The following is a 24,903-nucleotide window of genomic DNA, read 5'->3' as shown; positions in this document are numbered from 1 at the left end:
CCCTTCTTCCCCTCTCCCCATCCCCCTCTCTCTCCACATGCTCATGGCCGGCCTCTACTCCTCTACCCTCTCTCTTCTTTCTCTGTCTCTACTACCCTCTCAATTTCCCTCCCATGCCCTGAATAAACTCTATTCTATACTATACTATCATTTGGCTGGTCCCTCAGGGGGAAGGGATGCCTCAGCATGGGCCTGTGGAGGCATCCCATTCCTCCACACCTTACTGCACATCCATCAAACATATTCTCTCTACATATCTTTTTATAAAACACAACATTAGCTCCTTGACTTGGATTTAGAAACTCCACAGGTTCCCATATGCCATGCTACTACATAGAAAGCGATCGCTTGTTAGCCCAAACCTCACAGAACTGGTACGCTCCCCTCCACTCACTGGTCTGAGTAAACATCCTCATGGTCCCAGGGGAGAGTTTTTGAGCTCAGAACCACCTTTGTGCTGCCCTTGAGGATGGAGACATTCAGTCTTTATGGCTGGTCTTTTCACTGACCCTTATTCTAGGACCTCTAACCCTTGGATGACCCCCCCCTCTCAAAAGTGTTTTGTTTGTGATACCCCTCCCTCTGACTCTTGCATCTGTAGACCAAATCCCTAAGTTTAGGTGGTCCACTTTCTCCCATGAATCCTGAACTCACCACAGGCCCCAAGTTCACCACATGACAACCTAGTGATTTGGCCTAGCTGCACATTTATATTTTGTTATTAAATTCCATTCTTGGGTTGCTAGTAGGAACGTTTTTAATAACTTCCACACCCAATGGGTTGGTCTTCACCACCTTGTCTCTACTTACTGAGTGTTTCCAGGTCTAATTCACAGTACCCTGCAAGTAGTATCTCTACATGGCCCTTAACTGACACTCAAAATAACTCTCTTGCTAGCAATGATCCATAGTATAGTTTCCCCCTCCCCCTCAGTCATTCTCTGGTCATTTGCTCTGCTCCTGTTTTGTTGCAGTGAAAAGCAGGTCTGGCCCTGCCCCTTGTACCCTGCCCTGAGAGCTGCTTTCCCATGTGGCCATCTGCCCCTGATCTCTCTCTCTCTCTCTCTCTCTCTCTCTCACTCCCTCCCTCCCTCCCTCCTTCCCCCCCCCCCTCGGAGAAGCATGTGCACAGTCCTGTGCTGCCCCAGCCACTGTTGCCACTGCCATCTCTGGCCAGCCTGCCCGGGACTGCTAGGGATAGACTTTCCAGTCCAGTGTCTCCCACCTCAGCTCTCTGCCCCTTCCTGCTCAACTCTGCCTTCAGGTGTTTCATGACAGAGTCCTCTCACACCACCTGGGTGGAGTTGCTAGGAGGCAGAATGCTACACTACTGGGTGGGAGCTTCCAATTGCTAGGAGGAAGCTCCTCCCCACTTGCTTGCATCGGATCTGTGTGCATGCACTGTCACTATCAATACTATACATATACCATGTGCCCCCATGCTCCCTTGGGCACGCATGCTATTATTATGGCTCCATTTGACCTGCATGCATGTGTGAGCCCATCTCACTGCCACTATCTGGCCACAGCGTGGGTGCTTCTGGTGTCTCAGCCATACATGCACATATGCTTGTCTCCCTCTCAACGAATAGGTCCAGGTTGGAAATGGAACTGGTCAAAACTCCACAGCTGGCTCCAGCAGGGTTTGAGCTCCCACCTTGCCAGGCTCTGCATGCCTGGCCTCCACACTGATCAGTAGTGGGATTGCACCTGTGAATAGTCATCTGCTCTCTTTACATTCCATTTTATCAGCACTATATCCAAAGCCCAGAGCCAGTGCAGCTCAGTGCTCCCATGCCCCCAGCTCATTCTCACAGCCTGAGTGCCCGCCTGCTCCATTCTGCCTGGACATACTCACTTTCTTTTGCCACAGTCTGACACTACTGCTGTCAGCTTTCTGGTTTCTGTCCATTCTGGTCCACATTAACTCTAAGTTTACAGTAGACAATCTATCTCTATGTGTGTCTCCTCATGTGTTTTTTTTTTTTTTTTTCTGCTAATGCACCCTGTCACAGTTACTTAACAATTAAGGTTTTTGTTCTATCCTGCCTTGATAAATAATGATTTTTACTACTGCCATTAAGTTATAGTGTGTTCTATTTACTATATACATTCTCAAACAAGAAATTAAACAAACACAGATTTGCATAACTCAGAGATCTAACTCAGATACGCTTAATAGATACTATTCTCAATCTTGTCAGAAGTCTACTACTATATTAATATTTAAGCATATGACAGACAGATTCCCAAAGCCTAACAGTTAACCCCCCCAAGGTATCAGAAGATAATGGACAACTACAAGAGACTACCTGGATTGTAGTATGAAAACCACTGAAAAATATTGCCATTGCCCTTCCCCGGGGTTGGTCTACACTGTGAACAAAACTGGATACCCTGAGAGTCAAATGCCTCATATTGTGTAAACCAAGGTGAATCATTTCTCATTTCACATATATCTATTCAACAACAACAACAACAAAAAAGACTCTTAGTCTTCTGGATGTGAAAGCCAGACTGACCCCATGAGGAGAGCAACAATACCAACCAACCAGAGCTCCCCAGGGTCTAAACCACCAGCCTAGGAGCACATAGGGAGAAATCTACAACTCCAGCTGTATATGTAGGGGAGGATGGCCTTCTTGGACATAGAAGGAAGAGGAGATCTTTGGTCTCATGAAGGCTGAACACTGAGTGGGGAGGAATCTGAGGGTGGGGAGGTAGGAGTTGGGGGTAGGTGGGGGCACAACATCATAGAAGCAGGAGGAGGGGAGATGGGATAAGGGGTTCCTGGGTAGTGGGGGGAATGGGGTAAGGGGATAAAATTTGAAATGTAAATATAATATCCAATAAAAAAAGAAGAAAAAAAGAAAAGTTGTTAGAACCAACATCTTTAATAAAATGTCAGCCCTCTAAAAAAAGAAAGAAAGAACAAAAGAAAGAAAGAAAGAAAGAAAGAAAGAAAGGAAGGAAGCCAGACTGACTCTACCCAAGTTGCCATGGAGACCACAGGGACCTGAGAACTATTTAGGTAGTGGACTATCAATGAACTCTGTCATTTTAAAATTAATACATGACTCCTAGATTATAATTTACTCTTCCCCAGACTTCTGACTACATTGACAGCTAAGCGAACTGTAGCTTGACAGCTAGAAAACAGACCTAGCTTTTTACCGCTAAGATAATCTACCACTATATTTGCTCATTAATAAATTTGTTAAATAGCTAAGACTACCACATTTCTTAGACTTCATGATAAATGATACACAAATTCAGATGTAAACTTTCACAGATGTAAACTGTTACTTCCTTACCTAAACTCAGTTTCCAGCAACTAAATGCTTCATATTTCCTCTTCTTGCTGTGCCACTGTCCTAACATTATTCCAGTTCTTATAAATTTGCCTAACCCTAATAAAATATTCCACTATACAATCCAACTATATAATCACAAATTCAAATGTTAAGTTTTCTTTTAACTAAATTTAAAGTGTTTCTCATGCTAAATCTACACTGTAAGCTATAAGTACTCAAATACGTTTCATTTGATTGTACTTTAATTATAGACTTAAGGTGTTTCTCTTGCTATATGATCAACTGTGTTCACAAGGTCAATGTTTTGAATTTTCTTTATCTCTCATTTATAAACTTAAAATTGTTTTTTGTTATATATATTCAGTCTCCTAGACAGAAAGAAAAGCCCCTTCTTGTTCCTTCTGCTCCACAAAAGGTTTTTCTCTTTCCTAAGCTCATCTTAAAGTCTGTTTATGTTGTTAAAAAGTTTAAATCTTTTGAAAACCTATAAGCTACAAGAAACCCACTTAGATCTGCCTCTTGTGGACCAAATAGAGTCTGGACAGATAAGTACACCTACCTATTCTAGGGTGTGGGATTCCTTTCCTGTTCCCTGAAACTGGGACTTACCCCCAACCACCAAGACCTCAGAAAGGAAACAGCCACCTCTCCTGTGACTGGACCAACATCTCCACCCATACCCATTTTCCTAGGTTTCCTAGAGACATGTCACCCCAAAGCCCGCAGAAAGTAGCTGAAGAAGGCGATGACCATATTCCTGCTCCACCATAACCTCTTTCTATTTTTTCTTTTTTAATTAAACCAAATGGGGGAATGTTAGCATTTGTCCAGGCTCTGTCCCACAGTTACCTGGCAACCACCAGGTGTGCCTGACTCACTATAAAAGGAGCTGCTCGCCCAGTCCTATCTCTGTTGCTTTCTTGCTCTAGCTCTTTCCTCTCCCCACTTCTCCCTCTCTCTCCCCACTCCCCTCCCCCTTCTCTCTCCATGAGCTCATGGCCAGCCTCTACTCCTCTTCTGTCTCTGTCTCTGTCTCTGTCTCTGTCTCTGTCTCTGTCTCTCTTTCTCTCTCCCTTTCTCTGTCTCTACTACCCTATCAACTCCCCTTCCCATTCCCTGAATAAACTCTATTCTATACAATACTGTCCTGTGGCTGGTCCTTCAGGGGGAAGGGATGCCTTAGCATGGGCCAGCAGAGGTACCTCTTCCCACCACACCTTACCCCACCTCCAACAAACATATTCCTTCTCTCTATCTTTTTTTATAAAAACATAAAAATTATTTTTTATATTTTCCTAGTAAAAAGGCAAAAGCTATTAAGAACAGATTAACATTTAAGAAAACTTTATTGTTGTAAACAGAGAATCAGGCATTAGCTTTATCCTTGAGTATTGAATTTGGGCCTTAGGAATTTTAATAACCTTTAAAATTTCAAGCTAACTTAGTTACAATCAATACAATGAAAAAGAAGCAGGAAGTTCAGGAATCCATCAAAGGCTCAAACTCATAAACAGCCATTTAAGGAAAAGAGACTAAACTCAAAATGCCAAAGAGGTTCCCTGATAATGGAAAGCAACTGTCCAAGGAGGTTTTCCCTAGCAAAGAAGATAGATACTACAACTGTAGTCCAAGCCAGGGGCCTGGGGTGGGGCAGAATCATCCTAAGATGGCAAAACTTGGTGAAATCTTCTACATTGTTTTAGAGATTCAAACAGTAGAAGATGAAGAGGTCATGAAGTCTTATTCCATGGTTATAGAGCTGCTGAGGTCACGTGGTCTGAATATCTACAATGAGGCCCTGAGAGACCATTGGGTGAAGTTGTAAAGCTAAAACTTAGGTTGTAATATGAACTTAAAGATGTTGATAATTCCAAAGCTGTGAGATGTCTGACAAAAAGGGCAGCATACAGAGATTGGAAGCAGACAAAAAACAAGTCTAGATCTGTAGTAGGCAGCAAAGCTGGAGAAATGAGATCACCTAATCTCTTTGGATCTGAGTCAGTTCTATCATATGCCCCCAGTACTAGACATGATGCTACAAGATCTGGTGTTTTCCATGCTAATTTTTGTGTTCGCTTCAGTTTAAGTTTTACACACCATGCCTCCCACTTCTATTTGAACTGGGAATGTTTACTCTGTGTCACTATATGCTGAAAAATGTATATGTTTTAAATTTATTTCAGGAGATTACACTTAAGATACTGCCTTGAGTTTCAGAAAATACTTTGGACTTTGAACCTTGGAACAAGATTGGGATTGCTAAAGATTATGGAATCTTTTGGGTTTGTACTAACTTAATTTTGCATTATAAAATGGCCATGAGTTTGTAAGGACTAAGAGAGGAATATTTTAGTTTGAATGTGAAATGCTCCTCATAGGCACATGTGATTGAACACTTGGTCCCATTTGGTGGCATTGTTTGGGAAAGTCTTAGAACATTTAGGTGGTGAAGCCTTACTGGAGGAAGTACATTACTGGAGCTGAATCTTTATCTTTTATAGCCCAGCTCCAGTATCTGCTTTTTTCTGTGCTTCTTGGCTGTCAGTGCAATATGATGAGCTAGGCTCATGAGCCTGCTGCCATGCCTTTTTGTATGATGAACTAACTGTATCTCCCTGGAATTGAGCCAGAACAAGCCTCCTTTCTTATAAGTTTCTTTTGCTAGGATATGCTTTTTTATCACAGCAGTGAGGAAAAAAGACATTAAGGCAATGCTAGTTGATTGTCAACCTGGCACACCTAGAGTTGTTTGGAAAGAGAGAAATTCAATTGAGAAATTGTTCTCAACAGATTGACCTGTAGGCAAGTCTGTGGAGCAACTGGGGCATGTGTTGTATAAGGAAGTAGTCTGATTAACCAACCTATGAGAAACAAGTCAGTAGATAACTTTCCTCCATGGCTTCTACTCCAGGTTCCTGCTTGAGTTCCTTCCCTAATGTACCTCAGTGGTGGACTGTGACCTCAGAGTTGTAAGATTTTGAAAGTAAATATTTTTCTCCTTGTCTTAATTAAGGTTTACATTGCTGTGAAGAGGTACCATGACCAAGGCAAATATTATAAAAGGCAACATTTAATTGGAGCTGGCTTACAGTTTCAGAGGTTCAGTCATGATCATCATAGCATGAAGCATGGCAGCATCCAAGCAGACAGTGTTCTGGAGAAGGAACTGAGAGTCCAACATCTTGATCCACAGATAGCCAGGAGATTCTCAGTTCTGCCCTGGGTGGAGCTTGAGCACCAGGAGCTCTCAAAGCCTGCCTACGTAGTAACATATTTCCTCCAACAAGGCCCACCTATTCCAACAAGGCCACACATTCTAATGGTGCCACTTCTTATGGGTCATGTATATTCACACCACCACGTTCCACTCCTTGGCCCCCATAGGCTTGTTCAAACACAAGAGTCTATAGGGGCCATAGCTTAATTGAAAATATATTTGGTCCAACTTCAAAAGTCTCTATAGTCTATAACAGTATCAACAGGTTTTTTTTTTTTTTAAATCCAAAGTTTCTTATAAGATTCATGCAATTTCTTTCTTGAAATCAACTATAAAATAAAAATTAAAAAAACAGATCACATACTTTTAATATATCCTGGCATGGGATATATATTACTGTTACAAAACATCATAGAGAAAAAATACTGGACCAAAACAAGACCAAAAACCATCTGCACAAACTCCAAACTCTGCTTCACATCTGATGTCCAACTCCTTTCAACTTTGATGACTGGAATACAATTTTTTCTCTTGGACTGTCTCCACTCCCAGTTAGCAGCTATTCTCAGTAGGTACGCCATGGCTCTGGCATCTCTAACATCTTGGGGTCTCCAAGGCAACTTTAACTTCACAGATTCTTGTTCCAATGTCTGGGATCCATACATGATCTTCTGGGCTCTTCCAAAGGGCTTGGGGCATTTCTTCAACTCTGCCCTCAGTAGCACTCTAGGGTCGGGTTGACTCCACTCTGCTGCTGCTGCTGCTGCTGCTGCTGCTGCTGCTGCTGCTGCTGCTGCTGCTGCTGTTCTTGGTGGTCATTCCATGGTACTGGCATCACCAATATGCTAGGGGTCTTCCACTGCAATTGGGATGCACTTTCACCCATAGCCTCTCATAGGCTTCCTTCTTGGTAATAAGCCTCACTTTCTTTGCATCACCCCTTCAGTCCTGGACCATCAATTGCAGCTGAAACTGTGTCTTCATCAGTGGCCTTTTCTGACCTCTCAGAGTGTCAAGCCTCAGCTGATCTCCATGACCACCTCATGCCTTCAAAACCAGTACCATCTGGATGATTCTTACACATCACCAAGTCCAGCTGAAGCATGCTGTACGACCTTGGCTACCTTTGGAACACTGCTTCTTTGTGATCTCAGAAAACAATCCCCAGAAGTTGTCACTTCATTGATTCTGGTTTCTTCTTAATCACTGCTAATATCTTAGTTCCAGCTAACTAGCATGAATTATCCCAAGTCCTACTCCTAACTCTAAAGCCAGAACCCACATGGCTGAACTGCTGAGTTTTGCTGCTTCCTAGGGCTGGAACACGCCCCTCTTGTCCTATTATATTATCATCAGCTTTCTGTTTTCCAACTCTTTCACTGCCCAAGCTTGGCTCTTCTGGCACTTTCTCTGTAGACTGACATTGAACTCAGAGACCTGCATGCCTTTGTCTCCTGAGTTTGGGGAATTAAAGGTATATATCACCATGCCTGGACCTAAGTTTTTCCCTAGTTGGAACTTGCTTTGTCTAAGGCTATGCTTGAACTCAAACATCTGCTGGCTCCTGTCTCCTGGGATTAAAGGCATGTAGCCACAATATCAAATGAAGGTGTGCCCTCCATTTCTGGATTGTAGTTCAGATTAAAAGTCTGAATGAAAACAATAACTGGATAATAATAACACCAAGATATAACTATCCCTTGTTCAACTGCAAATGCATAAACAATAAGCTTAACTGGGTTAGATCTTGCCCCAAGGTCACCATTTCCTTAATCTATTTATCTCCTTGAACATAGGATTCAGCTCCATTCTACTTTCAAGCATGCCTTTATGATTTGAGAAATATTTTCTGTTTTTCCTTTTTCAGTTTGCTACACTTGATAAAAACATTCTTCATAAAGTGGAGCAATGGGACTAGGCTTTTCTAAAATCTTCTTCCTCAATACAATCAGTCAGAATCCATTCACCTTAGCCTCACACAGATTTCCCAGAAAGGAGCAAAAAGCAACCAAATTCTTTACCAAGACAGCATAAGAACAATTTCCAGGCAACATACTAAAATTTGCCCCATCTGAAACCTCTTGAACCAGGCCCACAGAGTTCAAATCACCCTCAGCACCAATGTCTCCTATATTCCTACTCGTATGGTCCACTAATTCCCACTTAAAGCATTCCAATACTTTCCAAATCCAAAGTCCCCAAATCCATATTTCTCCAAACAGAGGCATGGTCAGGCCCATCACAGCAATACTCCAGCCCCTGTACCAACTTCTGTTTTAGTTAGGGTTTCCATTGCTGTGAAGAGACATCATGACCAAGGCAAATATTTTAAAGGACAATATTTAATTGAGGCTGGCTTAGAATTTCAGAGATTCAGTTCATTATCATCATGGCAGGAAACATGGCTATGTCTAGGCAGACACATGGTGTTTGAGAAGGAACTGAGAGTTCTACATCTTGATCCAAAGGTATCCAGGCAGACTCTTTCTTCTCCACTGAGCTGAACTTGAGCACTAGGAGCCTTCAAAGCCCACCTGCACAGTGACACATTTCCTCCAACAAGGCCACATCTATTCCATCAATGCACCATCTCCTAATAGTGCATGGTAGGCCAGGCCTTCATAATTTCTGCTTCACATAAAAGTCTATCAGATATTTTAGGCCTGTGGGCCAAGATAGATGCTTCAACATTGCAGAGGAATCTTGGGTGACTGTCTAGGCAGCTATGCAGAGGAATCTTGGGTGAGTGTCTAGGCAGCTATTAGCTCCTACCATTTCTATAGTTTTGGAAGCTGATTGCTGTAGACTACCTGTTTACTCAGGTAATAATTATCCTTCTCAGGTTTCTGATGGGGTTGGAGACTAGATAGTTATAGTCTTAGAGTTTTCTTTATTAAAACTTAAGTTGTTTAGGATTTAAGAAAATATTTTAAGGTCTAAAAAGATGTTTTAGGTTGATAAATACAAGTTATGATAGAAAGTGATTTAGTTGAAGAACTTTGGATTCACCAAAATAGAATAGATAGTGGAGTACTTTGTCCAAGGTTGCCAAATATAAATGGACTGGACATTGTGAATCTAATTCTTATCTAATAGTTCTCATAATTTTTCTTATTGTATGTAGTTTATTGATATTAAAGAAAGAGAGCCTTTATTGGATTAAAAAGGGAAGATATTGGGATAATCTTGTGTATACTGTGTAAAGGTTGTCTTTGTATTATTCAAATGTTGATTTCTATATCAGCAGATTGCTGAGTACAGGCCAGACTTTGATGTTTTTACTTTTTTTCATCATCAACTCTGCCATTTATTTTTAATTAATTATTTTATTTATATTTAAAATATCCCTTTTTCAGATCTCCCCTCCATGAGCCCCCCCCCTTCATCTCCCTATCCCCTTCACCTCTAAGAGGGTGCTTCTTACCCACCTACCCACTCCCACCTCACCCCTCTAGCATCTCCCTTTTCTGGGGCATCAAGCCTCCATGGGACCTAGCACAACCTCTCCCACTGAGACCAAACAAGACAGTACTCTGCTACACATGTAGCAAGGGACATAGACCAGCCCATGCATACTCTTTGGTTGGTGACTTAGTCCCCAGAAGCTCTGAGGGGTCTGGTTAGTTGCTAGTGTTGTTCTTCCTATGAAGTTGCAATCCCCTTCAGCTCTTTCAGTCCTTCCCCTAACTCTTTCATAGGGGTCCCCAAGCTTAGTCCAGTGGTTGGCTGTGAGTATCTGCATCAGTCTCAGTCAGGTGCTGGCAGAGCCTCTCAGAGGACAGTCACATGAGGCTCCTGTCTGCAAGCACAACATGACATCAGCAATAGTGTCAGGGTTTGGTGCCTGTGCATGGGATGAATCCCAATTTGGGGCAGTCTCTAAATGACCTTTCCGTGCATCTTCAATATTTCATTTAAAAGACAGCTAATATCCAAAACATACAAAGAATTCAAGAAGTTAGACTCCAGAAAACCAAATAACACAATTAAAAATGGGCTACAGAGCTAAACAGAGAATTCTCAACTAAGGAATCTCAAATGGCTGAGAAGAACTTAAGGAAATGTTCAACATCCTTAGTCATCAGGGAAATGCAAAACAAAATGACCCTGAGATTCCACTTTACACCAGTCAAAATGGCTAAGATCAAAAACTCAGGAGACAGCAGATGCTGGTAAGGATGTGGAGAAAGAGGAACACTCCTCCATTGCTGGTTGGATTGCAAACTGGCACAACCACTCTGAAAATCAATATGATAGTTCCTCAGAAATTGAAAATAATTCTACCTGAAGACCCAGCTATACAACTCCTAGGAATATACCCAAAAGATGATCCACCATACCACAAGGACATATTTCCACTATGTTCATAACAGCCTTATTTGTAATAGCCAGAAGCTGGAAACATTCCAGATGTCCCTCAACTGAAGAGTGGATACAGAAAATGTGGTTCATTTACACAATAGAATACTATTTAGCTATTACAAATGAGGACATCATTAATTTTATAGGCAAATGAATGAAACTAGAAAATATCATTCTGAGTGAGGTAATCCAGACACAAAAGGACATACATGGTATGTACACCCTGATAAGTGGATGTTAGTCAAAAAGTTCAGAATACCCATGATACACTCACAGACCATATGAAATTTAATAAAAAGGAAGGCCCAAGTGTGGATGTTCAATCCCACTTAGAAGGGGGAAAATAATCACATGAGGGAGACAGAGGGAGGAACTTTAGTGAGAAAGGGAAGACGGAGGGAAAATGGGGACAGTATCAGGTATAAGGAGACATAGGAGTGAAGCCCAGAGGGCCAGGAGACCCTGGGGGTAGGGGACAGGGGAAACCTCTAGAAAGTCCCAAACACCAGGGATGTGAGAGGCTCTCAGGACCCAATGGGCCTGACCTTAGCTGAAATTCCCAACAGTGGGGAGATGCAACCTGAAGAGACTGCCTCCAGTAGATAGACATGGCCCCCAGTTGAGGGATGGGACAACCCACTCATCTCAACATTTTTGACCCAGAATTGTTGCTGTCTAAAAGAAATGCAGAGACAAAAATGGTATTGTTACTTTTATGAAGCACCGCTTGTCTCAATGTTTCATAAACATTCTTTTCCATCATTCTTCTGATTGGTTTAATAAAGAGCTGAACTGTGTATAGAAAAGCAAGAGAGGATAATTTGGATTTCTACAGAGAGAGAGAGAGAGAGAGAGAGAGAGAGAGAGAGAGAGAGAGAGAGAGGAACTCTGGGAAGAATCAGGCACAGGGGCTTTGGTGATGGATGTTTGTCATGGAGGGAGAAACAGGTGCTAGGACTATGAGAGGTAACAAGCCACACGACAGAATGGAGATTTGTCTAAACTAGAACAATAAAAAGAAGCAATGAAAGAAAATGTTAGTTCTTTGAGAAAATTAACAAAATATAAAAACTCTTATCCAAATTAACTGAGAGAGAGAATATGCAAATTAAGAAAAGCAGAAATGAAAGGGAGATATAACAGATACTGAGGAAATAAAGAGAATCATAAGGACATGTCTTAAAATCTTGTATTCCATCAAATTGGAAAGTCTAAAAGAAATGGATAATTTTCTCAATAGGTACCACTTACCAAAGTTAAATCAGAATCAGATAAATAGATTAAATAGACCCAAACTTTCTAGTGAAATAGAAGCAATCATTAAAAGTCTTCTACAAAGAAAGCCCAGGGCCAAATGATTTTACAGCAAAATTCTACCAAAATTTCAAAGAGTTAACACCAATACTTCACAAATTATTCCATAAAATAGAAACAGAAGGAACATTATCCAATTTATTTTATGAGGCCACAGTTATTGTAATATCCAAACCACGTAGAGACTTAATATAGAAAGAGAATTACAGACAAATTTCTTTTATGAACATAGATGCAAAAAATACTCAATAAAATACTTGGAAACCAGATGCAAGTCACATCAAAAAGATCATCTACCATAATCAGATAGGCTTTTGGCTATTTTGAATAAAACTAAAACGAACATGGTTGAGCAAATGTCCTTGTAATAGAATAAGTCATCCTGTGGGTATATGCCCAAGAGAAGTATAGAAATTCAGGGATGGTTTAATATACAAAATCAGGAAAAGTAATCTGTCACATTAAAAAAACTAAAAGGAAAAAAATACATAATCACTTCATTAGATTCAGAAAAGACCTTTGACAAAATCCAAAACCCTTTCATGGTAAAAGTCCTGGAGTGATCAGGAATACAATGGAAATACCTAAACATAATAAAGGCAGTTTACAGTAAGTCAATCATCAACATGAACTTAAATGGAGGGAAACTCAAAACAATTCCACTAAAATCAGGAACGAGACAAAGTTATCCATTCTCCCCACACATATTTAATATAGTATTTGACATGTTAGCTAGAGTAATAAGACAACTGAAGGAGATAAAATACAAATTGGAAAGCAAGATGTCAAAATATTTTTATCTGCAGATGATATAGTATACATAAAAATTCCACCAGAGAACCCATACACATGGAAAACACTTTCAGCAAAGTAGCTGGATAACAAGAAGTTAATTTTGAGTTATCAGAAACAAATTCAGAAGTCTCTATGTAAAACAACTCTTTCAGCATATAAAGAATCAGTAATTAAATTAATGGAATCAGGATAATCCAATATGCCACAAGGGTTACATACAATTCTGATTTTTGAACTGAGGCATGTAGACTTTTGATCATCTTGCTTATTTTGTCTGACTTATAACCTGCCATCTCCATCTTCTTTGCATCAGTATAGAATGCTGGTGCCTCTGGAATTGCTTTTGTGTTGACCTGTGCTAGCCCATTTTCTACACAGCAAGTGATTTTAAGCCTTATTTTTTTTCTCTCCCCTCTCCCTGTCCTTCCCCTCCCTCTCTCTCTGTTCACTTCTGTGCAGGTACCTGGGAAGGCCAAGAGAACCCTATTCCCCTGGATCTTGAGAATATAATGGCTACAGTACATATTTTAGGTGTGTAAGATGGACCGTAGTTAAGCACACAGTTTATGTGAGTGCAGGTGGTGATAGTGATGGTGATGGTAATCTTTCCCAGGTTATTTTTTCTCTTTCTCCCCCTTGTGGTGATTTATTTCATTTTTCTTTTTCTTTTTCTCCTTTTATTGGATATTTTCTTTATTTACATTTCAAATGTTATCCCCTTACCAGGTCTCCCCTCTGGAAACCCCCTATCCCCTCTCCCCTCCCCCTGCCTCTGTGAAGGTGCTCCCCTACCCACTCACCCCTTTCAGGAGACAGCTATATTAGGCTTCCATCAGTGAGCACTTTCCAGCATCTGAAATAGCATCCCGGTTTGGCAACTGTATATGGGATGGATCCCCAGGTAGGGTAGTCTCTAGATGGTCTTTCCTTTAGTCTCTGCTCCACACTTTGTCTCCATATTTCTTCTGATGAGTACTTTGTTCTCCTTTTTAAGAAGCACTGAATCATCCACACTTTGGTCTTCCTTTTTCTTGAGCTTCATATGGTCTGTGAATTGTATCTTGGGTTTGGGCTAATATCCAATTATCAGTGTGTTCTTTTGTGACTGGGGTTACCTCACTCAGGATATTTTCAAGTTCCATCCATTTGCTTGCAAATTTTCATAAAGTCATTGTTTTTAATAGCTGAGTAGTATTCCATTGTGTAAATGTACCATGTTTTCCATATCCATTCCTCTATTAAGGGGCATCCGGGCTGTTTCCAGCTTCTGGCTATTATAAATAAGGCTGCTATAAACAGACTAGAGCATGCGTGCTTGTTATATGTTGGAGCATCTTTTGGATATATGCTTAGGAGTGGTATAGCTGGGTCCTCAGGTAGAACTATTTCCAGTTTTCTGAGGAACCCTGGCTGGACTGATATCCAGAGTGGTTGTACCAGCTTGCAATCCCACCAGCAATGGAAGAGCGTTCCTCTTTCTCCACATGCTCGTAAGCATCTGCTGTCACCTGAGTATTTGGACTTAGCCATTCTGACTGGTGTGAGGTGGAATCTCAGGATTGTTTTGATTTGCGTTTCCTTGATAACTAAGGATGTTGAATGTACTTTAGGTGCTTCTAGGCCATTTGTGTTTCCTCAGTTGAGAATTCTTTGTTTAGCTCTGCTCCCCATTTTTAATAGGGTCCCAGTGTTTTTAGTGGTTCTCTGGAGTCTAACTTCTTGAGTTCTTTGTATATATATTGGATATTAGCCCTCTATCAGATGTAGGATTGGTAAAAATCTCTTCACAATATGTTGGTTGCTATTTTGTCCTATTGACAGTGTCATTTGCCTTACAGAAGTTTTGCAATTTTATGAGGTCCCATTTGTCTATTGTTGATTTTGGAGTATAAGCCATTGTTGTTCTGTTCAGGAAATTCTCCCCTATGCCCATGTGTTAGAGGATCTTCCCATTTTCTACTCAATAGATAGATAGATAGATAGATAGATAGATAGATAGATAGATAGATAGATAGAGATAGAGATATATATATCCTGCTCATTCTGTATAATGTTACTTGCATGTACTTTTTTTTCAGGGGTGACCATTTGGCTCTGAACAACGAATTGGTATGATCTTCCCTGGAGAAGACAGCCTGTCTTGCTCACAGCTTTCCTTAGTTACCTATAGTTCTTCATGTAGGGTTGAGGTCTCATGGGATTTTCCCACACCCACTGTGGCATGTCCATTAGTACTGTACTTGTTCAGCTCATATTTGGCCAGTCATGTTGGTGAGACTTCATGGGTGTAGCTTATAGCATTGCTAGGAGACACAATCTCACAGCAAATTCCCTGGTCCTCTGGCTCTCACAGTCTTTCTGCCCACTCTTCCACTTGTGCTCAGCCATAGGTACTGGAGTGTTTTGTAGATATACCCATTGGGTCTGGGTTCCACAACTCTGCATTTTGATTGGTTGTGATTTTCTGTGGTGGTTTCTGTCATCTCAGCAAGAGTCTTGGGATTCTATATTACCAGATGGTGAGGGAAGGGACTTTCTTAAGCTTGGTGGTTCCCATAGACCTCAGTGAGTCCCTACATTCTGCATTAATTTCTGCTTCTAGAGGGTCTGGAAAGAAGAAGATACACATCCTGGTAAGTTTCCACCATCCTAACTGGATCAGCTTCTTTCAGGGTGGTTTACCAATTCACAGCTCCCCCATGCTTCCCCTGCAGAGACACCTGACTTAGTAACTTCATTTTTGGCTCTTATCTCTTGCAAGGAATAAAATAATTATTATCTTGATTGTCACTTTCACTTAGTTCTATTGATAATGTTTCATAGCTATCATTTTATCCAGAAATCTGTCTTGGGATATTATGTGTAAAGCACTAACCATAAATTTTTACAGTTTGTGACTTTCTGGTATGTCACTGAAGGTGTCTGGACAGGAGGTAGCTGAAGAAGGAGCTGGGAAAGTTCCAAATGGCAGCCAAATGATTTCAACTGGAGGCTTAACTTTCCATAGATCCCTCAAAGTCTTCTTAGCTTTCACATAGTAAATGAGATCACTGGTCTTTCTATTGCTGTTTCTGGCTTGTTAAATCTCTGGCTTAAAATCATTTCCTCATCCTCTCGCCTTATTACAGTCTTCATGGTCACTAGTTTAAAGATATGTTTCTGCTTTGTTCAATCTGCTTTATTTCAGAGCTCTGACAGCACTGCCTCTAATCCTGGTGACAGCCACTTGGTGTCTGTTCTAGCAGATTAGTTTAGGTATGATTATAACTGTATTAAAAATAAGAATGGTGTTTTATTGTAGTAAATTATTTCACTCTGTAATTAAATGACTCTAAATATAATACAAAAAATATTTGTGAGTATTTGCAAAAGGTAGGGGGAGAAAGTCAAAGATAATAGTACCTTAGGTTTACAAAGGAGCTTCACTTCTAACCCTATAATTTTATTTTTAAAAGCTCTAAGATATGCAAATTTTCTGTCTTGTTTCTTTCTGAGTGTGATTGGTTTTGTGTTCCATTTTGGGCCTAATATATTATGAAGCAAACTAGATTCTTATAAGGCAAATCTGGCTGCAGACATATAATACCCCCAGCAGAGGCATTATATATATCTCAAGCTGGCAAGCTTTTTTTTTAACATATGGTGCAACTGAGAGCTAAAAACTGGTCAAGCAAAGTCAGACCTCAGCAACTGAACTGTTAAGTGGAGTCTCTGCTCCACTCCTCCCAGAGGTCCATAATCAAGTGAAGATAGGTTTCCTTCAGAATTTATCTTTGCAAGCCCTGTTCCAAGCCCTACAGAGGCCAAAGAGCTTTCTCATCTTGTTTGGCTTAGTGGCCTCGGCCCGAACTTCCTCATACTCTTCTTCACTCAGCACCAGCTTGTCCAAGATAGGGTCCACTGATGTTACTCGGGTGACCAGTTGTTCTCGATGATAGTCTATAAAGTGGAGCAAGGCAGGGGTACCTAGGAGTGAAGGTGAGACTTGTAGTGACCAAAGGCTCCTAAGGAAGCTCTACTACTATTCACTATTTTTCATTTCTTTCTGATTTCTTTATGTGTGTACGTGTGTGTGTGTGTGTGTGTGTGTGTGTTTGGATGAGCATGTGGATGAAGGTACATGTCGGGCCTTGGACGAGGTAACTAACTCCATTTAACCTGCGCCCTTCAGTCACTTAGCACACAAGTAGAGGACATGATTAGCAGGTCTCCACCTCCAGAGATTAAAATATTAATGAGTTATCTAAAGGCCGGGGGTGTAGCTAATTAAGTTATTTCCTCTCCTTTTCCCCCTCCCTATAAAGCCAGGAAAGCCTGGCTTTTGGCGGGGGGGGGGGGGGGGGGGGGGGGGGGGAGAGCAGGCACCATCTAAACCCATTCACCACGCCATGAACAATAAAAGCTTTGGAAAACCGGACTCCACCTGTTGCCTGGGCCTTCCTGCGCCTGCCGCCAGATTCCCAGCCATTGGAACCTTGAACAGCAGCCGCCAGCCCGCTGCGGCTGCGTGAATGTGGGACCCTCGCCACCTGGGTGTGGGAAGAGCAGCGGAACCCTGCCTCCGGCCCTCATGGCTTTGTCCCCGCCTCCAGACTCACTCCCCACAAGTTTTCCCCCCCACAGGTACACATACTTATGTATGCACATGTATGTGAAAGCAAGAGGTGTTATTTTGGATGTTATTTCTTTAGGGTGCTGAAATTTTTTGAGACAGGGTTTCTGATTAGCCTAGAGCTTGATAATTTGCCTAGATTGGGAAACTAGTGATCTTTAGAGAGCTACCTGTGTCCACTTAACAAGAGCTGGGATTGCAAGCATGTACCACCACAATGAATGTCTTGACTTGGCCCCTGGACATACACATCTCCATCCCTATTCTTGTGAAGTTTGCAATGAAAAGTCCTCCCTTTTTGTCTCCTCCCTCTTTAGCAGCAGAGGGTACACATTGGAACTATAAAGGGCTCTTGTGGTCTGTGTCAATGGCTACTGACCTGAAGGGTTTGGGGCATCTAGTATTGGTACATATCTGAGATCTCCTGCAGGAAACGGGAGATGAAGAAGTTGTTTATTCAAAACAGGGTCTCATTCTATAGCCCAAGCTGACCTGGACCTCACTATGTAATCCAGGCTGACCTTAAGCTTGACCTTCAACTTTGCCAGTGCTGAGATTACAGGCATGGGATGAGTCACTATGCTGGACTCTTACGATGAAGTACCTGTAACAATTCTAGTTTCTAATGTACACAATACACTTTGAAATACCCATTCACTTGCACAATTCTTAGTTTTTGAGGATAAACTTCAGACATATTCTTTAAAATCTAAAGGAAGGATAGAAGGGGATCTTAGACTTGTTCTAGATAAAAATTCCTTTCTTAACTATATGGGGAAAATGAGGCTCAAAGGCTGTGACCACTTACAGATAGAGGGCATTTGAATGAGCAATACAAATTTCTCCCAATTGCCATTTTTCTATCCTGTCTTGGCCTGAACTAAATCATTGGTGGAAAACAAACCAAGTTCCCTATTAGATGACTTAAGCCATCTGACATCAGACTCTCAGCAGAAATCTATTTTTTTGTCTGGTCTTTTACACTTGCACACTACATGCATGGGTGTTCTGGATTAGGCATCCACATCAAGGTCAAGCTAATAACAGCACTTTGAAATAACAACAACAACAACAAAAGTCTAGCAGAAACAATAACAGCAAATGAATATGTTTGAAAATTACTTGCTAAAAGAAGAGGGAAGTTTTCATAGGTTATGTAGCCTGTGTGAATAAGGGTTGAGAGTTTGAGCAGATCCTAGGTTCAGTTGGACCTAAGTACATGGATGTACACAATTGGCCAGCTTATGCTACTAGAGTCCTAGGGCCCATTTTTAGGGAAGGATGAGAATGTTCTTTATATTTTAAGAGAATTCATCAGTCTTGGTCCATTCTGACTTATCCTTAAACTGGAGCATCTTCTGGAAGAGGTATATGAGTAACTACAAGTTTAAACACACGGATTTAAGAGAAACAAAGAAAGAAATTATAAATGTTTAACATTCATAGTAATGGAAGACACAAAGTATGCTATGGCCATGCCTTTTGGTATATGAATTATTTCTCAGACAGAAAAGAATAGATTTCTGTGAACTCCAAGGCCCACAGTTAGGATCAATTAGAGGAAGGCATTAGAGTATTACAAAGATAAAAACAACATTGTTACTGTTTATGTACAGACCTTATTACAGATTCTTCCAACCTGCTTCTAGAGGCCCTGCAGTGTAGCTGCTGTATCACATGTGCATCAGTAAGTGGCAGAGATGAGCAAGGCTGAGTCTTTATGCTCATTGACCTATGAACATCAGAATGATTAGTAGCCTACATTTCCTGAAAAAAAAAAAAAAAGTGAGCCTGAGATGAACAACAGTCCATCATGGGAGGGGGGACAGCTAGCCTTAGGTGACCACCAGACACTCAGAGACTCTGGGCATCACTCAGAGGAGCAAGTAAGTGATGGAGAAATGGAAGAGAAGGAGAAACAGAAGAATGTGGGCATAATGAAAACAGACAGAACTGGAGACTGGAGGTACTGAGGATCAACCTGATGTGAGTAGCAGATGATGACACCTGGGATTGTGGTGGAGTCCTGACCTGTGCTGCAGTAGGGACCATATCTGGATTGTTGCTACCAAAGGCCAGACATTTCTGGTCTAGACTGCCACCCAGGGACATGTTAATGTCTGAGAGCTGAAAGAATTTACCCCATCCCTCATCTGATCATCATTGGAGATCTGGTCCTAGAAGCATGAGAACAGAAGAGCTGACCTCATTCTAAACCAATTGCAGAACTCAGGAAAGTGACTAGCACATTTCAGGGGCTGTGGGTAAGCCTCCCCCAAGGATATAAGTGTGGGAGAGCTAGCCCAACCACTTGTCTTCAGAGAGATACATGGACAAAGGAGAGATACCCTATTTCCCATCAATCCTGACCACCTGCAGTTGGCAGGTGGCCTGGCCTTGGGGTCTTGAGAGCAGGAGAGCTGACCCTTGTGGGGTAAGTGAAACTGTATCACCAGACACAAAGCTGGGAAGGCGGAGAAGAGTAAGAAACCCCAGAAATTTTCATAATTGAGAACAGTAGGTGTTTGAATTTGCTCCCAACCTAGTTCCTGTCCTGGAGTATGTGACCATGACACCCCAAATGAAGACTGTAACAACTAGTCACACAACAGAGTTTAACATTCTCCATGTTAATGAGGTATCTAGATGTGCCAGCCTGGAGGGTTCAGCCAATTAGCTTCCCTTCCCAAATATTCCTTCCCGCAAAAGGTATTTAATCTCTGATGCACCGGCAGTAAGTGTTGTATACACCGTCTTCATCATGAATAAACAGTTTGAACAAGCAAGGATTGTCTCTCTCATCAAGAACCGCCCTGGGGGTGGGGTGGGGGGAAACCCTCATTACCAAGCCACTGCCTAAGTCTCCAGCAGAAGGCCCTTCCACATTCTGGACACTTACCCCTGAGCTAAGCCAGATCTCCCCCTTCCCCACCCACAGGGCATCGTTCTGACTCCTCGTGGTTCCCAGTGGCATCTGGGTATCTGGGAGTTTGGGAACCAGGCTTCATTCTGCTTTGCCTGAGCGGAGTATTGAGCCCAACATCCTATGGCAGAGAGGATGGAATGCAACTAGCACCCCTGCATTATATTGGCCAGAGCAGTGTGCACACATCCCAGTGATGAGGCAAAACATGAAACTACAGGACATGATGGCAGAGGTACAAGCAAGCCAGTTCCAAAGGTGTGAACATGGGAGAGCTGGCCTCAAAATTTGTCTGCCATGCAGCGACATGGGAGAAGGAGAAATGTGCTCCCTCCTTGTACTTCTTGACACCTACAGCAGGAAGGAAGGTTTGCCCCAAGGTTATTAGAGTGGGAGAGCTGGCCCTGCCTCTTGTCTGTTTGGTAGTGGTAGGGACAAGGGAGAGATGCCCTTCTCCCTTCCCTGTTCTCTTACCCTCTATAGCAGACAGGAGATCTAGACCCAGGGTCATGAGAAGAGGACAACTGGCCATGGCTCTCGCCACTCAGTAGAGTGGGCCTTGCACCTCACCTGGGCAGCAGGGTAGAGCTGTCCCTGGTTGAGGGGAGTAGTTCTGGCAAGCCAGCCCCCAAGGGCTTGAGTTTGGGAGATCCAGTGGAGGGAACAGTTCAGATAACTCTCAGGCCCAGATCCAGGGCTTTGAGTTGGCCCACCCCAACATCTACCCTATTGATAAACTGCTGAAGTGCATGAAGGAGCTGGTCCTACATATCCAAACCTACAAGATCTCCATGACTCAGAACAACAACAGAATATCAGAGAGTGGTCCCAGTGAGATTCCAGTATTAATAAATAGGCAGAAGCCAGAGGCCTCTTACCAGACCAATGAGTCATTGCAGTGAGTATTTGTAAACAAAGTTTGGACAAGAGTGGGACACACTGTGACACGCTACAGCTACCACAATAAAATACCACAAGGAAATTTTTTTCTCTGTTGAGGAGTAGGTTGCAAGGGTGGAACACAGGTATGAGATGAGAGGGAGATGAGTAGGATTGGGGTGCATGATGTGAAATTCCCAAAAAAAAAAAAAAAAAAAAAAAAATGTTAAAAAAAAAACTCTTCCAAAGGCCTCATGGATGCTTAAGTCTGTTAATTCGAGGGCAGTGCAGAGGTACTAGAGAAAACTGGGCCTATATTGTTCTAGTTTAAATTTGAGTCATACTAGCTGTTGTGTATCTTGAATAGCCATGTAAATTTTCTGGATTATTTCTTTATATCAGCTGAATCATTAATGATTTTAGCCCATCTCTGAATTATCTGGGCTTGTCCTATTCTTACCTGGCTTCAACAAGGCCTCCCATACTTGACTTCCACTCATCTTGTGGTTCAATTGGAGCCAAATGTCTGAATACACTTGGTCAGTGTAGAGCTCAGAGAAGAGCTGTGATTTTCCAGGTCTCTGATAACACAGCTCAGAAAGAATCAGCATGTAATAAGCTACTGAAGGATTGGTATTTGCAGGGCATGGTAGTGCATGCCTTTAATCTCATTCTGGGGGAAAAGCAGATGCATCTCTGTGAGCCTGAGGCCAGCCTGGTCACATAATGAGTTCCAGAACATCTGGAGCTACATAGTAAGAGCCTGTCTCACAATCAATTAGTCAGTCAGTCAATCAATCAAACAAAACCAACAAAACAAAAAGAAAAAAGAAAAATCAGAAATAATAACAGCAGCTACTGATCATTGGGCAAGTGAGGTTTCCCTGGCATGTTCTTGGCCTTGTTCAACCCTATAGTGGCAGATAATTTGCAGTACTAAATTCAACCACCACCACCAAACTACTTATTCTGACACATCCTAAAAGTAGAGCTTATGCATTATAAAACAGTTCTAATTCTGTTATGAACGGGATCCTTCTTCCTTTTCCTCCCCATCTTAAAGGCAAAGCATGTTTATCTAAATGGATCCTAGGCAGAGTTAAGTTAGGTCAGGGTCTGTTGGGAGACCTCCTGGCCTGCTGAGGAATGGAACGATAAGAAGAGGTGCACTTGAGGTTCAAGGCAAGGGGTTGAAAATTCTGTTGACCTTGGTGCAAGGAATATGGAGGTTTTTGGATGTGAACAAATGCCTTATATGTATATTGCAGTAAACTGTTTCTGTTTGCTTGTGGCTTTGCTTCCCACGGTACTGTAGTACAAAATGGCTATGAGAAATACACTTGCTGCTGGTGTGGTAATGATACATTATCTGTCTCTTATGTCTTTTTTTCTATCTTTCCTATAATCATCCTCACTCTCCTTTCAGAGGACTGTTCTACTTCATACTGTCCTGACTGATACACAAATCTAGGCACCACCATTCTTAACCTCTCTCATATTTGCCAATTTACCAATAGCCAATCCACTGAATTCTTCCTTTGTCTTCAAAATATGTTTGAAGACCTATTAAAAGTACTGATGCTCATTTTTGGTCTTGGTAATTGTTTGTGTTTCAGATCCATCTGTCAAGTTTACTAAACTATCTATACTGAAGTATAATGGCACTGGGTTCGTATTTGTTAAATAATAGATCATATTCTTCTTATTCCTTGTTAACAACTGTTATTGCAGAAAAATAACAAAATGCTCATTTTTTGGTTCCTGTTTTTCAACTGTGATTGTTAGGTTCAACTTTTAACTTGACATAGCTTGGAAAGAGTTGAAATGATTGTTTATATTAGGTTGGCCAGTGGGCTCCTCTGTGGAGGATTGCCTTAATTGAATTAATTGATGTAGGATAATCTAGCCTACGGTGAGAAGCACCATTACTTAGACAGGAGTCCTGACTTGTATATTTAAGAGCAGAGACATCAAGCTGAATATAAACAAAAAACAAAAACAAGTGAACATGCATGCTTTAAGTTCATGTCACTGTGACTTCACTGTGGTACCTGAAGTTGTAAGCTGAAATAAACCCTCCTGCTTCAAGGTAGACTTTTATAAAATACCTGTAAGCTATTTCATAACAGCAACAGAAATGAAACTAAAATACTAGCTCAAAACAAAATTTCCTTCTATCTACTACCTTTTACTTTCTACCTGGTCTAACATTAAGTAGGATCATCAAAATTCTTTCAAATATTGTTGCCTTGAAAAAATGAAGCTTCCGCCAGAGATGTTAGAGTATATGAATTACCTGATTATTCAACATTCCTTTCCATCTTTATTTTTTCTTGCAATACCTGTTACTTTCTTTCATTCTCTTTTTTATTTTTTGTATAATATATTTTGATTGTATTCTTTTCCCTCTCCCAACTTCTCTCAGATCCTCTATACCTCCCTATAACTTCATATGTTTTACAAAAGATATGTTAGACAAGAAACACCTTAGTGTTTACTTCTGTGACCTTCTCTGCCTTGCTGAGGAAACCACCCTATATGCCTTCTTGAGCTGCTCATCACCACTACCCTCCTCCCTATGCTTCCTCTGGTTACCTTGGAGGTCCACAAAGTGGGGAAGGTACACAGCATCTACAGATCCCTGCTCAGCTTTGATGTCAAACAGAGGTTCTTCCACCATCCAACCATGCTTCAGAATATTTCTGTCCCAGAACTTTTCCCAGGCACAAAATTCATTGTCAATGCCCTTTTCACCACAAATTGGAGACCTATGTTGGGATGGTGGTGATATCTGGCTACTGTGAAATGAACTCATGTTGGGAGCCGTAGTGAGTATGTCAGTATCCGCCATTCCAAGATGGCGCGAACATCGTGTCTTCCCAGTAGTAAACAAGTAACTGCGCAGCTGCAAAGGCAGAAAGCTCGCCAAAGTCACTGGCCAATCCCGAGGCGTAATATTGGGTGGTGAGCGAACAGCCAATCAGAAGTGAATACGTCACTCTAGGGTGTATTTAAGCTAGGCCTTTTCCTGTCTTCAGCCCTTCCGCGTCTTTCCACTTCTGTGTTACAGAGTAAAGCCTCGTTTGTAGTGATACCCAATTATTGCCTCACGTGTCCTTATTCGCGGGCGAAAAGGGACTCGGGAGGTGCGCGCAACACTCAGAAAAGAAAAAAAAAGAAGCAAGAAGTTTAGCATACAAATTCCTTTAGGTTTAGGGTCTGGACATGGTAAGAGAGAACACTATCGACTTTAGTAGTGGGGTTTTGACTTTGAATGTTGGCTCTTCTGCCCTCTATGCATGAATCCCTGAGCAAGTCATTTAAACTTAACTTTCTTTCTATATACATAGAAATAATAACAACACTCATCTCATAAGCTTGTGATAATAACTGATATAATAAGATGCCACAGCTTAATAATTCCATGGGAGTAACTAGCTACTTTTATGTTGAAGTACTATGTAGTAAGTACTATGTTGAACACTAG

General features: G+C 41.6%; 1 non-coding gene and 1 pseudogene across 1 annotated transcript; one reads left to right on the top strand and one right to left on the bottom strand.

The window, feature by feature from the left end:
• LOC143433729 (NACHT, LRR and PYD domains-containing protein 1b allele 4-like) overlaps positions 1–24,231 on the bottom strand; it is a 33,209-nt pseudogene extending 8,978 nt beyond the window's left edge.
• LOC117712202 (small nucleolar RNA SNORA17) lies at positions 19,253–19,379 on the top strand. Its single transcript, XR_004607265.1, has one exon. It is a non-coding gene; the product is annotated as a small nucleolar RNA SNORA17 (small nucleolar RNA).
• Positions 24,232–24,903: the final 672 nt, after the last annotated feature.

This window comes from Arvicanthis niloticus, chromosome 6 (assembly GCF_011762505.2).
Source record: "Arvicanthis niloticus isolate mArvNil1 chromosome 6, mArvNil1.pat.X, whole genome shotgun sequence".
NCBI classification, from domain to species: domain Eukaryota; kingdom Metazoa; phylum Chordata; class Mammalia; order Rodentia; family Muridae; genus Arvicanthis; species Arvicanthis niloticus.
The sequence above is the reverse complement of the archived record's forward strand: the minus strand, read 5'-3'. Positions and strand labels throughout refer to the sequence as shown.